This window comes from Pavona decussata, unplaced genomic scaffold (genome assembly GCF_977016875.1).
Source record: "Pavona decussata unplaced genomic scaffold, jaPavDecu1.1 SCAFFOLD_114, whole genome shotgun sequence".
Lineage (NCBI taxonomy): Eukaryota > Metazoa > Cnidaria > Anthozoa > Scleractinia > Agariciidae > Pavona > Pavona decussata.
The window spans coordinates 5,111,736-5,125,000 of record NW_028145528.1 but is presented as its reverse complement, the minus strand read 5'-3'; the positions used below and the strand labels follow the sequence as shown (position 1 = coordinate 5,125,000).

The 13,265-nt window shown below is 38.8% G+C and overlaps 1 long non-coding RNA gene across 1 annotated transcript; it reads left to right on the top strand.

The window, feature by feature from the left end:
- Positions 1-75: 75 nt before the first annotated feature.
- Positions 76-4,632, top strand: LOC146470368 (uncharacterized). The gene is made up of 4 exons (XR_014867093.1): positions 76-210; positions 2,596-2,803; positions 3,271-3,341; positions 3,847-4,632. It is a non-coding gene; the product is annotated as an uncharacterized LOC146470368 (long non-coding RNA).
- The last annotated feature ends 8,633 nt before the right edge of the window (positions 4,633-13,265 follow it).

Genomic DNA, 13,265 nt, shown 5'->3' with positions numbered 1-13,265 from the left:
AGGCACATATTTACTCCAGCAAATATGGTCAATGAGAGCAACTGGGGGTCACGTCGAAGGTCTGATATCGATAATTATTCTGGTATGAAGGCGTAAACAAGAGCTTGACAATAAACTATTGCTCATTGAAAGAAGCCTCATTTGCTAAGAGGTGCCTTGAGGTAAAGTTGAGACAGGACCCATCCATTTGTTACCACCGAATTACAACAGGTGAGTGGGAATAATTCAGAGCTTTTAACTCGTAAAACTTTCTTTCAACTCCCTCCAAAACTGAAGTTTTGCGAAACCTTGGCAAAGCTATAAGTGTTACTTAAAGTTTGAGAATCTTGATTTTAACCCGCAAAGATTACCTTAACCGATCAAAGATATTGAAGCAAAGACAAGAAGGATTTTTTCGTTAATTAAATCTTTTCGTCGTTTAATAGATGACAGATCAGCAAGTGACGGCTTCAGTAAACGAACTACACTCATTCTTAGAAAACGGCACTCTTACTCGAGAAGTAATGAACACAATACCTTAAGAATCGAATATTGCCGATATTTGCGTCAGATCTTTTCACGATCTATATTTGCACGATCTTTGACCGCACTAGAGGAATTTAAGGTTCTTGATGTTGTATGAAAAGCTTCTTCTGGTTGTACAATTCTTTTGCGTGGCAATTCGTAATTGCGTTTCGTGATAATTAAAAATTCTGAAGGACCTTATGAATTTCTTATGAAGGTCATTCCTCACGATTATCCGGCGCTAGTTGTTTACTTTCTCTGAAACAGTACCGTTTCGTAAAAAAGGAATCTTTTTCCACTTCTATCGATTTCAGAGCGGTTGCTTCCAACTTAAGTGGCAAAATTTTATTCTGCTCACTTGTTATTTACCACTGAAAAAAAAAAACCGTAATTTCATGTCTTTGAAATTCAAATTGAGTACAACATTAAAAATGAGAAGACGATAGTCAAAACTAACCTTGATTGAATAAAACAACACTGACCGATTGTAGAAGTTTTTCAACAATTTACCAACCTTATTTTTCTGTTTTTTATATTACACTTCGAAAGTTCGTTCTTCCTTCGGTTATTCTTACAATTTGAGCAGGAGACAAGGTCAGAGAAAGAATTTACAATTTCTTTTCCGCCGTCCTAAAGGCAGGCGTTTTTGGTGTTTTTCCAAAATTTATTATGATATAGTTGGATAAGGGGGTTAATTATAGTGTCTGCTGCGACGGTGGGAAGTAGAAACGAATGTTTGGTTTGTCAACAGAGTTGATATCTCAAGGTAAATTGGCCGCCATAAAGAGATTCGAGTGCTGACGTGCGTTTCGAGATTTAGCCCTTCGTCAGAGCGATTCCCTCTTACGAAGGGTTGACGCTCGAAACTTCACAACTCGAATCTCTCTACGGTGGCCAATTTACCTTTAGTTATCCAACTCTGTTGACAAACCAAACATATGATATAGTTGTTTCGTCTGGCGGAGTCTGTTAAATTATATCTTTCCAAAGAGAAACATCTACTTGATTATTGTGTGTCTTCCCACCAAAATCATAAAGCATTTTCTCCTAGCTTGTGTTCAACATCGTTTGCGAAGGATTCAATAACTTTCCTATTAATGAGCCATAAATAAACGCAAAATCTTCCTTAAAGACACTTAAGGCTTACGGATCTCTTCGATGTAACCCCTGTTCATAGGCTTTGCTAAGATAATTGACGGAATTCAATGGTAATGGAAAACTAGGACAGTTAACTCTCAAAAGAAATGTCATTTTCTAATGGAAAATGTCCATCTACGATTTTATCACAGAAACCATATGAACACTGGTAAGATTCGTTTCGGAAGTTTAAAGTCTTCCTCTTTAGCTGCAGAGTGGTCAAATGTCGATGTGCGTCAACAGTATTGCTGAAGCACTTAAAAGAATAAAATTCCATAAATTGTTTCTATTACCTTAATCGAGCCGTTGCTAAGACCACAATTGAAACAATGACCCGACGGAACAAATTAAAGACATGTTATTGTAGCCAAGACGACGATTTTAGTCATCCGGATTTTAAAAACAAGACAAGGATTTTTTTGTAAATAAACTTTGATAGTGTCAACCTACGTTAACAAGAGATTCAATAATTGTTATTTCAATGATAATGTTCAAAAATTTCAATAACGGTGATTTCATCCAAAATTCTGCATGACGGACTACCACTGTTGATGTCGAAGGATTATTTGTTCATCACGTACAAATAAATCTTTTTTATTTTTTAATTGGAATAGGGTTTTTATTTTATATCTATCTGTTTTGTGTTAACTACGAGCTGTAATAACGTACAAACGTATACTCATGAAGCTTCCCCGGTAAACTGATATCTTCGCACGCAGTTGTTTTTAAGGGAATCGTATTGACTCCCTTAACAAAGACTCCGTGGGAGGCTACAGAAACAAATGCCTTCAGCACTGAGAAGGAATCGTTCAGTGTTTGATGTGACCTTCCCTTAGAAAAAGTAAATACTTTAGCCTAGAGGTAGCGAAAGCAATCCTGTTCGTTAGAACAAGACATGAAATATGCACGTTAAAAGTCCACTGACCTCATGATTGTTGCCTTCATCCATGTTAGCCATGTATCCACTACGACACCTTCTGGACCACCATGCTGAACCGGAGGGGGAAGGTACCGCAGAGCCCAAGGGCGAATCTGAACCCAAGACAATCATGCCAGAGATCATGACGAATCAGGAAGCTTTCTTAATGTACGGCATCTTCATCTTCGCTCTGGCTGTCTTCTGCATCGTGTTGCTGGTTCTGTTCTTCTACTTGAAGAAGCAGTAAGTGTAGAGATCAATTATGAAAGTTAATGCTAAAGTGTTCTTTGCTTCTAAGCAGCAAAAAAATAGCTCTTCTACTAGTAAACACTAATAAGTAATACTTCAAGGCAGGCACACACCAGGAATGTCTGTTAATGATACATGCATCACAGACTTAAAGATTCTATTTTAATTTCTGACTGAATTTATTTGAGTTTCAAGTTCAAGTTTCTTTATTTCCACATACTAATTTACAACACTAATGCATGGAACAGGGACAAGAAAAATGTGGAGGCGTGGAAACGAAAACCCATGGGGTTAAAAAGAGTTTACGCACCTGATTCCATACTTAACAAAAGATTCAAACTTTGTCATTCTCAAACACAGCGCACCCTCTTTGTATGAGCTCTCCCACCTTCACACCCGTTCCATAAAGCTATAAGCGTTTCATACTAAGTTACATTTCTTTCATTTTCTTTTTACTTCAGAGTGCGAAGGCTTAATGACAAAATGGGATACGGAACAGGCCACATGCAGATGGGCATGGCTGAGAAAAATGGTTTGTTGATGTTCATCATTTTGTGTCTGATCATTTTGATACATTCCCATGTTTTTCTGGGAACGACGTTGATCATTTTGACAATACTAAGGCGAGGCGGTGTGACCGAGTGGTTAGAGGCACAGACTCGTAATCTGGAGGTCCCAGGTTCGAGTCCCCTCCCTGACCACTAGCTGGATTTGTTTGGGGGTAGTATCCTGTTCAAATTCACGGTCACGCTTTGTAAATAGCCAACTGGTAAGCCTCCTTACCAGTTGGGATTTTTAATAAGTTTGTGTTTTGTTTGTTTAAAATATTTTTTTGATTACAAGGTCCTACAAGCTTCTAGCTTTAAATCTAATATTGTATAAATACATTTGCTTTACCTCACTTTAAGAAGTTCTCTCGATCAACTCTGACTTGACTGAGACGTAAATTTCCCGTGGAATTAACAAGAACTATAGTGTGAAGGGTGGTTTATATTTTAAGGCACTTAGCTAAATGCATTATCTTTTATTTTTGGCAGGTTATATTGCTTGAAGCTGAGCACCAAAAACATCCTTCACGGAGTGAAAGTTGACCAAATATCTATATATTCAGCTGTATATCGCTGTGTAAATTAGACGTTTATCTGGAGTTTACCTCGAGTCTTAGTTTGCACATGACCGCCACATTAAATTTTCTTTAATGGCGAGAACAGATCGCAAAGAGATTCAACAAGTAAACGAGAAAGGAAACGATTCTAGAGAAATAAGCTGTACTAATGACTTCTCGCAGAAATTGTAATCCTCATTGCCGCCTTAATTGTATATTTTAGATATGTTGGAAGCACACAATTTTTTCTGTGACTTATAAGAAAAAGTCACTTTACCTTGATAATGACGGTAGTATCATCAATAATTCGGACAGCATTTGTTTCAATTTTTCTACTCAAGTTTTCCAGTAAACCTCTAGTCATACGATAACTTATAAGTCACAGAACAAATAGTGCGCTTCCATAAATTTACAAAACTAAACAAGAGTAGAAATTTGTAAAAATTCGCCGACAGAAACTACACAAGCGAACCGTGAACGAACGTTTCCACTACTGAATCCTCCACGGGCGTTTCTACTAATTTTACAGAAACACGGATAAAAGGTTTCCTGTTTAAACCACAGAAAATTTACCGTGTCTCCGTTAAGTTAAAGAAACACGACTTTCAGCAAGTATGAGCGTGCGCTCACTGACACTGATTAAAACATTATTTTATGAAAATACTTTACTCCATACACGTATACTAACCCAAATAAAATGAGTGTGAAAAACGAAAAATGCTTTTTCTTGTTTTGTTATACAAACTCAGGGGCCACAGAAAGTTTTCTTTCAAGTGACCGGTTACAGAAAACGTGCTGGGATGTTTTGACGTACTTAACAGAATTGCAGAGAATTTTTCTACTCATTTTTATCACTGTGAAACCAATTCTGGACAACTAATGGACATTTCCCAGCGTCCACAAGAAAGAAATCCCGTAATAACTAGTGAAGCGCGGAGTTACCATCGCAAAGCAAAAAATAGTTTTAAAACAGTTAATAAAGAGAATGTTCCCTGCTTTCAATTCTAAAAAATTCAGGAAAGAAAAGCTTCACGTGAAATGCGATACCTTCTTGTATTTACCAGTGGTACCAGATGTTATTTACACGGAATTGAGTTCTGTCTGTATGCTCGATCCTCTAAAAATCGTCCAGGAAGAACTCTAAATGTATTCATTTTATACTAATTTTACCAAGATCACCTGGCGTTAAAAAAAATTGTAAAAGATTTATTTGACTATCAAGAATAAAGGTTAGGGCCCAGTTGTTCAAAGCCCGATTAAGCTAATCCTGGGTTAACGTGAACTTTGATTGGAGTTTGATGACAAATTAATAAAGGTTCTTCAAAAAGATTTTTGCCCCTCAGTTTTGACTTAGAATTTTTTTTACCATTAGCTTTAAATTAGCCTTTAAAAACATTTTTAATAAGCGAAACGAAAACCTTGATTTACTTTTAATGGGTGGATTGGCATTAATCGGCTTTTGAACAACCGGGCCCAGAACACAGTATAGGCCCCTTCAGGTGTACACTCATGTAGGAGGCACGTTGCACGGACAGAACCCATGAAGGCGCAAGGGATGACAAAAAACGCGTTTGTTATTGATTACTTTGTAGCGAGGACAGCAGTGCACACGATGCGGCATTGAAAATTTGAGTCACTTTGAGCGCTTTCCACTCGTATGGGAAAACCGGTGACAATTTTCCGCCAAATGGAACGGTACAATTCTCGAGCGCTTCACATTTGTATACATATATTTGTATTTGTCTATGATATATGGAAAAAAAAAACAGTGTTCCACTGCGAATCAAATGGAACGGGTTTTTTTCCACTGGCAATTTTGGGAAATAACTCCAAGGAGCATAGTATGTAAGTGTGATGAGGCAAATAGTTCAGAGATATTCAGTGATATAGTTACATTAGGGGTATTATGTTAAGTTGTCGCTTGTGGTGTCATTCTAGGCGCACACTAGCTGCCGATTCATTTTGATTTTGTTGTAAGTTGTGATTGCTGGTTAATTTTAGTTCTGTAACGATCCTAGTGAACGGCTGGTATCTAATTGAAACTGGATCGGTTCGTGGAGGTATGTTTCCAGTTTTTCCCAATTTTTGGTATCTGGCAGTGTTACATGCTGTACTGTATTTGTTATTCCTTTTGTTGTTTAAACGAGGGCCGTTCATATGTGCCACTGGTGTGTGATCGAACCAAATGGATTGTGCAGTGTCTGCTGTAATTCTCCTTTAATTACTTCTTTCTTTCTTAAGTGTAAGGAAGTTAATTCTTTTAAAATCATTAGCTTTTGGACTTTCTCACCTAGAAATTAAGTCCGGTTTATAGGCTTTGCCCCCAGGACTCCCCACAATGCACTGCAATTCAAAATGGCCACCAGATTGCCGAAAAGGTCCATTTGGGCAAGTAGCAGGACCGGCCGGACCAAAATTTTCCTTTCCATTTTCCGATTCTTTGTTTCCAATATTGCTTTTATGTTTCACGCTCAACTTAGTCCATCATGGCCGGCCGATATATGTTGGACGACAGTGACCCTGTTTACTTATGTTCAAATTATGTGCGAGTATAGAACAAGTGATATATCAGTCCTACTGATGCACCCATGTTCGACGATTTCCTGTAAGTATCTGCATTAGGGAAATATGTTGTTTTGTGGTAATTCTCTAAACATTGTTTACAAACTATACAAGGGAAACTGACAAGTCGTCACATTAGTTTATATAAGCTCATTAGGTTTTTCAGATTTCTCAGAATCTTCACAAAGTACAGAGCATCCTAACAATTACGTCCGTCCTCAATTATGGTTTGAGGAAACCACCGAGCGGGAGAGTGGGGAAGAGAGAACCGGCATTCAGTTCGATCGCTTCAATCGGAAAGTGCCCGGATCAACCAGTGAAAAATGGAACGACGGTCTCATATAATGGAAAGCACCCAAATATTCCGGTCGGACCGAACCGAAACGGACCTTTCCATTTGGCTTCAGACCGAAATTTCCGAAAATTTTAGCTCAATGGAAAACACCCAATGTTTCAATTTTTGTTGTCTAGAACGCGTGGGCTTGCTAAAAAGATAGGTCGAGGCCATATTATGCAGATGAACTTTAAAACTCAAAACGGAGGTTTTATTCTTGATCATCTGATTTGGACAAGTTAAGACGGTAAATATGTCTGATTCTTCGCTACAACTGTTGAAAGCACATTGTAGTGGATATGTACAAGCAAGATTCGAAAAATTAAAGTTGAAATTAATAAAACAAATATGGCCAATCTAATGTTCACCCTTCTTACCTGTAATTTCACAGTTATGGCCCTAAAAGTACGCCAAAAATGGCGATGAAAAAAGGCAGCTAAGTTTCACTAGTAGAAACTTGCGCAAAGTTCCCCTCGAAATTAGGTGACCGCCATCTTTACTGTTTTGTTTATTTCGCGAAGTCGCCTGGTACTAGTAAGCGGGCAAATGGTTGTCTCGGTAAAAGCCAATCTCGTGCCCAGAGTCCTCTGGCTTTTTGGTCAGCAGGTGGTCGCCAGTAGAGACTCTGGGGTACTGGAATTTTATTACCACAGGATTTCTGCGGTAAAACAATGGAAGCCGTGACGGGACAGCCAATCAAAAAATTTAAATAAAATTCCAGTTCCCCAGAGTCTCTACTGGGGACAACCCGCTGATCAAAAAGCCAAAGGACACTGGGTACGAGACTGGGTAAAAGCGTCGAAAGGTAATTCCTTGTAACGTATTACAGTACTTTTATCCGAAGCATTTCCGTTGCTATAAACCATTCCATTTGTTTACCACCGGAACAACTGGTTTCTCTACACATGCACATGCTCTTTGAGAGCAAAGGTTCCCCATTAAAAAAAAAAATTGTAACGTCATCGACGTCGTATTCTTCGTAAAATTTTAAAATCCAATACAAGATATAATATACCATATTACAGTATACGTATAAATTCAACTGCTGTTTAATTGTATGGTTTAAACTTACAGTGGGCTTTAAAGTTTGGTGTCAAATTAAACTTCTCTCACTTGCTAGACTGCACACCCTTGAATTCGAGCTCTATATTGTCGAATGCAAGGTTTTCTTGAGAAAGAACATTTGTGGTTTGATCACCATTGACCCTTCCTCTGAGACTTTTTCTCAGACCTTGTCGAAATTTGCCATTAAACACAAAATAAACGATAGGGTTTATAGCTGAGTTTGCATGAGAAACCCAAAAGAAAAACAGTGGAATGGAAGCAGGAAGTTTACAGTATTGTTCTCTTTGAAAAGCGCTCATTAAATGGTTTACATGTGCAAACATTCAACAAATTGCAAACAAGAATACAACGGTAACTAATAGCATAAATATTTTTCGATTCTGTCCGTCAATTCTCGCTTGAGTCTGACTGCAGCCGATTGGCCTCCGTTGTCTGAGAGTATGACCAGTTAAGGCATTTGCCAATCCTATCGCCAGCAAAGGGAGCGCGTAGTACAATGCAAATTTGACGACTTGTTCGACTTTGTGATAAAAGATGTTCAGTTCACGGTTGGTACTCCATAACGATATGCAAAGATATACATCTTTGTCCTTTCTTAAATCCCTTTTGTAAAGATACGAAGATCCTACGATGGCTGAAATAACCCAGCTTGCAGCAATGCACCTTTTTGTGGTTGAGGGAGTCATCGTCTTTCTCGTGGAATGCACAATTGCCAGGTATCGATCTACAGACATTATAACGAGCGTGGAGATCGAAAGCCCGATGGACGTCAAAAATAGAAAATGAACAAGCCTACAAGAAATTTCGCCAACTAAACCAGGAATCCACTGTGAACGAACAAACGTGAATGATACTGACAACGCTGAAGCAAGAACCACATCTAAGACATCTGCAATAGCCATATTGACGATAAGATAGTTAAATGCGGCTCGTTTCAATTCCTCAGTTGTTCTCACCAAGTAAATGACGAATGTGTTCCCCAGGCAGGCCATGAAAACAAGGACGATGTAAGCAATCACCAGACCTGTCTTGGTGATGATGCTTGGTTGGTTTATTCCACAGGAGTCATTAGGACTCAGTGATTCACTGTAGTTTGAATAATTCATATTTTCTGCCGGAGAAAAAAAAGGTACATAAGCCCTATGTATACCAATGCCATTTGCATGTCATTGTAACCCTCCTGTAGCTATACAACTTGCATGTCATTAAACCCCTCATGTACCTACATGACTCAACCTCAGGAAATCTTACACGCTCCCACGTTCTATTATGCCCTTCAGAAAGATTTAATGAGTGAAAAATGTAATGTTTTTAGAAGAGGGCTTTATGTGCTAGATTGTAATGATGCCAGCTGGAGAATGGGAACATTGTTTCACTGCTTGCACATCACGAAGATTTTTTAAGGCTCTATTGCAAGGTAGCTAAGGTAAGGCCTTAACGAGCCTGATGGTCCAATACCGCAGTGCGCCTATCCGGGTTTCTGTGGCATGAAGTGGCTTTGACGGTAATTGTTTTACCTACTTGTAACAGAAGACATGTATTTTTGTCTTTTAAAGAATAAAAGACCCATTATTATTATATATAAGATATACTAGTGTAATTGCGAGTGATTTTCTCTCTCAACATCCGAGTCCCACCCATGGACTTAGGGAGGCAAAGAGGGTTCCTACTTGATGGAGAGGACCCGCCTAAGAAGGTGAGCTGTAGGAAGAAGAATTATTTTCTGGAGTTCGTGAATATTGATGTTGCCAGGGATTTTGTTGGTGGAGTTTTCCATGTCCTTTTGATGCCAAAACCACCGGGACTGTTGTTGTTTTGAGCCCCCACATTCGCTCAATCTCGATTGCTAAGTCTTTGTATTATTATTATTATTATTATTATTATTATTATTATTATTATTATTATTATTAGTGTAGTAGTAGTAGTAGTAGTAGTAGTAGTAGTAGTAGTAGTAGTAGTAGTAGTAGTAGTAGTAGTAGTAGTAGTAGTAGTAGTAGTAGTAGTAGTAGTAGTAGTAGTAGTAGTAGTAGTAGTAGTAGTAGTAGTAGTAGTAGTAGTAGTAGTAGTAGTAGTAGTAGTAGTAGTAGTAGTAGTAGTAGTAGTAGTAGTAGTAGTTTGATTGACTATTGCTTCTCCCCCTGGATGGGATGCCAGTCCATCTCAGGTTCCTTTTCCCCCAGCATTTTTTCATGGTTCCCTGACAGTTATCGGTACCCATTCCTACCCCTGGGTGCCCACTAGACGTAACACAATGACCTCGCAGTCCAACGCGCTAACCATTAGATTGGTCTTAGATATCGGCCACCATTCCTTCCACTAGCAGGGATAAGGATAGTCCCTTGAATCACTTGTCAGTCTAATTCCAAATATATGTCATATTCGTCGAGACATCCCAAGCAATTTTAAACTCTCAGGTGGAGGACTGATCGCTTTACGAAATCTCAGTGATAAAATTCCTAGATGTTTCCTAGATTACTCCTTTCAGATTTACTCAGACGAAGGATTTTCTTAATAGACTGCTTGTGTGGCGAGCGAAATGGTGGGTATCTTTTAGACATTGATATTGCAATAGCTATGTATAGTTATATACATTTATTTAATATTGATCAATATTAGTGTAAATACCAACTCCGCCTTCCGACTGCGCATGTATTTAAAAGAAATGAACTACCTACCTACCCAACTACCAATCAACCTACATAGCTATAACTAGGAACGAGCTTTGTTGGTCATTTAGCAAGCCTTCTCCTGTAAGACGTTTCCCTTTAACTCCGTTTTAGTCAAAATTTTATGCAGTCACTATACAATGCAACTCCTATAAATCAGACATATGTTGAAATAATTCAAAGTCCCCGAGAACAAAATATCACGTCCCCAAATATTACACTTTTCTTAGAAAAAGAATGATAACATAAATTAATGAAAATATTTCATCATGTTTGAGAATTGCCCACGGCTTGGGAAAGTGAATTAACCGAATCAGGAAAAGCCTAGCCTCGAAAAACAACTAGCCATCGGCTTGGCAATATAATGGGATTAAGCGATACTCGCCCATGAGAAATTCAATGACAAAAACAAAGCTTTAAGGAGACATTACATTGTCACTTTACCTGTTGACCCACAGTCTGTATGCTCGATCCTCTGAAATTCGTCGAAGAAGAACTCCAAATGTTTCAGTGAAATTCTAATACTAATTTTACCAAGACGACCTGGCGTTGAAATGTTGACGATTTATTTGACCTTCACGAACAAAGGTCAGGACACACTATAGGCCCCCCTTCAGGTGTACACTCATATAGGAGGCAAATTGACGGACAGAACGCATGAACCAAGGATCATGGGATTATGAAAAACGCCGAGAAAAATCGGACGTCAATATTAACTGGAATATTAATTTTTGCATTTCTTGTTAAACCAAAATCTGAGCATGACTCTGAAAACCGTCCACTACAATAAAGTTTCACTGACAACGGCACCTAGCCTGGTGTTTAAATATTTCATTTCAAGTCTGTCAGGCTGATAATAGTTGGCGAATATAAACCAACGCGGACAAAGACTTTTTTGTCGTTGTAAATTTAACTTCGAGAGCACAGCGTATTTCTACAGGTGTTTGCAGTGCGAAAAAACGGCATATCTATGAAAATTAAAGTACTATTACCTGTTGAGCCACGATCTGTGTCCTAGACGATCTGAACATCGTCTACGAAAAATCGAAATGTGTCATTGTCGATTTGACTTTCAAGGATAAAACTGTCAATCTGATAATGGCTGGCGAATAACCAACGCGGGGGAGCAACAAAAATTAGCCTTCAAAACAAGCGTTTCCATGGGGTTTGGTTGGGTTTTCGCTGTCTGACCAAACGTTAATTGGCACGGAAACGCTTTCCATGCAATCTAAACTAAAAGCGCCAATACTACACGTTCCTTTGGTTTTGGAACACTAGGGGGTCCTGACGAAAAACACTTCAAAAAGTGCACTTCAAGTGCACTTTAAAATTTAGGGAAAATTCATTCTCATAAGTGAGCTCCTTCCTTTGTCAAGCCGCTTGTACTTTGGCGGTTTCTATGTTTAGGCTTCTCTGAAGCCTCTTCCCTGCGCGCGGTAGCAATTTCGGTCCCAAGCCTCCTGCCACTAAGCTCGGCTCACTCGATAAGCACAATGAGTTAGCTTCCCCCTGGCTTCCCTAAATGTCCGTCCGTGAATTTCCGTTTCGATAAGTGTGAAAACTACTCGTTGTATGCATCACAGGATACTTGGAGTGGGTTGAACTTGAGGGCCAGCGATACCGTGGCCATTCGACGATCAGCACTACTGTACACTTCAAAGAGTTACATCGCTTTAATTGGATAAGTGAGCTCGTACGGAAAGTTTAATTCAATAGGCCTTTTCACGGTTTTCGACGCCATTTTGACGAGTAGGCAAACAGGCGTGAAATAACAGTGTTTGTATGGAAATCCGATGTCAAATAATTTTCATAAAACATCGCTTGTGAAAAATTCATGAATTGGAAACTTTTGGCACTAGGAAAAGGATTTTAAGAAAAAACTTGGAGGGATGTAGCTGTGCCAAAAAGCGTCCAGTCGTGTTTTGAACTTTCCATACATTTCCCAGTCTTTTTTTTCCCGCCAGCTATTTTTAGAGCAGTTCACGGCTGGTTCGCTATACAGACATATTGCGTCACGAGCCAAAAGAGCGTCTGTGAGAGAGGCTATGTTTTCTCACAACAGGTTTTCGTCATAGACATTTTACTTAATCATTCTTTTTTTCCTCCCTTCGGGAGTCAACAAGTGCTGCCTCACGTAGGGTAATCCGGGAAAGTTTTGGATACGGGATTCAATGCTATAAATTCGGATTTCACAGACTGTTTTCCGGATTCCACGTATTACGATTCCATAGTTTTAGTTTCTGGTTCCCGTCAGTTTCTTTACATGTTGTTTTTGAACTGAAGGCGGATGTTGCCGTCCGTAGTTGGAAAGCTAACATCCTTGTTTCAGTTTGTTGTATCGAAGCGTACAATTTTATTCAAAGCAAAATAAGGCATACCTGTGAAGATGAGCGGTCTGTGGAGAGCACTGATTCCACATCATTGATGACGCAGCGCCATCCATGGTCCAATAATTGCAGAGTGATAATAACAAAGAACCAAAAATTGAAAACAACAGCTTTGATGTTCAAACATGATTCGCCACCATCCAAACTTATTGAATTTTTGCATTGATGTAACTACAATCTAAATTTACTGAAAAAAAAAAAATGTGCCTAGTAGGTGTAGCCTGGAATTAATGCACATTAACTCCCCAGTAAATAGTTGAAATATTTATCGTCTTTAAATTCCTTTGTGGAAATTTTAACCTTATATTGAAAACAAAAAAATTCCCTGTGAGCAGTG